We start from the raw sequence: 2,574 nt of genomic DNA on the forward strand, positions 1-2,574 counted from the left end.
TTCAGATGGTGGATGATGAAGCTGAAAAGGAATAATTGTGGAGAGCCTTGAATGTGTTGACTGTGGTGTATGGAATTTATTCAATGATCAGTAGGGAGCCAATAAATGGCTTTTAGCAGGGATTCAAATGTACAGTACGGTGTTAGAGAAAATTTACAGTGGTGATAATGGATCAGCCGAATCAGAGGAAGAGGTAGAAATCATTATAGTAGCCCATGCATGATTAGACAGAGGCCTGGACTGAGATGGTAATAGTGGAACCGGAAAAGAAGAAATCAATGCAGCAGGAAGAATGGACAGGTCCTGGTAACAACAGATATGGAGAAGAAGTGAAACAAAGGAGAGGGTAAAATCAGGAAGGCTCCCAAGGTTTCACGTCTGAATTACTAGAAGATCTGAACGATCTAAAGAAGTCTATGGAGAAATTGGCTTGAAGGGAAAGTATTGAGTTTGAGGTGATAGCAAAACAAATTAATACTCTTCAGGTACCACTTATGAATCAGAGCCTAGAAAAACAATTGAGGTTGAAGATAGAAATATGAAAGTCTTTCATTTGGCTGACAAATGAGGGAGACAGTACAGTGGTAGAATAGACAACGATACTTCAGTAAACCCATATTTAAGGTCAAAAGGAAAAAGGCAAGCTAAAGAAGGATATTACATGGGTAAAAGCATAGAGGGAATTCCAGAACATTGCAAGATACATATAAGCATCTTGTGGACAAAAACCATGTTTGGCAGACTAAAAATCATGTTTTATTGAATCTTATTGGCTCCATCAGTTGTAAGAAGCACCATTATTTTATGTACCACTAAGTAAGAAAGTTCCCATTTAAACTAGTTATGACTACAAAACATATAATTTCATAAATATTAATATGTGAGAAATACCTCTTCAAATGATGAAATTGGTATAAGCCTCTCTCCTTTCTGCCTAGCTTCTGGCAGAGTATGAAGAACACAGTTGGTACTTAAAATGTTCATTGAATAAATAGTAGAAGGGACTTCATAATGTCTAATTCATAGCTGAACTACCCTACCAGTACATCTACATCCTACTTCTGCTCTTTCCCTCTAGTAGATACTATCATCTCTGAAAGCCCAGTACCTGTACATAACAGATGCTGAGTAAATGCATTTTGAATGAGGTCATTAGAGTAAGCACTAATCCAATCTGACGGTGTCTTCATAAGAAAAGGAAATTTGGTCACAGATGTGCCCATACACAGACCATGTGAAGACACAGGGAGAAGATGACCATCTACAGCCAAGGAAAGAGGTCTCAGAAGAAACCAACCCTGCTGACACCTTGATCTTGGACTTTTGGCCTCCAGAAATGTGAGAAAATAAATTTTTGTTGTTTAAGTCATCCAGTCTGTGGTATTTTGTATGGCAGCCCTAATAAACTAATACATACCTCATGAAAGGTACTCAATACTCAATGCACTAGGCAAACTTCCTCAGTCAAATCATACTTTAATGGTAGTTTCTAGCTCTTTCCCTAGATTACTTCCACCCACTAAGAAAACAAGCCCTTTTCTATCTTGAGCCCAGGGCTTCCCTAAGTCTAGGTGAAAATCATTCATCTGGTCATAGCTGTTCTTTGAAATAGAATCATTTTATCAGTCTATACATCTTCCTAATTTGGTCCTTGTATGTCATTTTCCTTTATTCTGCAATCTCCAAGTTTCATTATACCCTTGCCCTCTCCAAGGAATAAGTCCACCTAAGTAGCATAGAGTTAGAGTTAACCCCCACATTTCCAACTTTGATTATAGCCATTAGCAAAATAGTAGCTTCTTTTATATACTAAAACTCTTTCATATCCAATTCACTTGATCCAGACAATAACTCAGAATGGTAGAACAGGTTTTATTATCTCTTTCTGACATACAAGAAAACTTGACAGCAACATTTCCCAAAATATGCTCCATAGATCTCTCATTCAGTGAAATAAGTATTATTTAAAAAAAAAAAAAAAAGTATGAAGACAGTCTCTCGATAAATAAGTTTGAAAACAATGGGTTATACTAACGTAAAAAGGATTCCTCACTCCAGGTCTTTTCAGAGCTTTTTATGTGTTATATACATCATGATTCTCCAAGAGAATATGGAATTTTCAGACTTATTTGATGATGGTATCCTATCACACTCCACCCCATTTCCCACTTCCCATCTTACAGAGCGATCCAGGAAACACATAATTGGAAATGCTGGTTTGAGACATTGTGTAATTTCTGTAAGAGATACAGCAAATAAATGTCAGAACTATGATTAAACACAGATCTTACTCATTCATTTTCAGGTCTATATAAAAGAAGTTCAGAAGCATAGAGATTGCATGCAAAAAATGCCAAAACATTGACATGAAGACTATCCTTAGTAAGACTATGAACTTTGAAAGTTAATTACAAAACAAAACCAAATGGAAAAAAGAAATCCCTAAAAATCAGAAATAAAATGAAACAAAAAAACTGTATAGTGTATCCAGGTCGTAGCTCAACTACACAGAAAATAGCTCTTCCAAGTGAGTTTAAAAGATGGTAATTTGACAGTAAATCCCTACTGCAGTAT

The sequence above is a fragment of the Ursus maritimus genome, unplaced genomic scaffold (genome assembly GCF_017311325.1).
Source record: "Ursus maritimus isolate PB19 unplaced genomic scaffold, ASM1731132v1 scaffold_12, whole genome shotgun sequence".
In the NCBI taxonomy this organism is placed as follows: domain Eukaryota; kingdom Metazoa; phylum Chordata; class Mammalia; order Carnivora; family Ursidae; genus Ursus; species Ursus maritimus.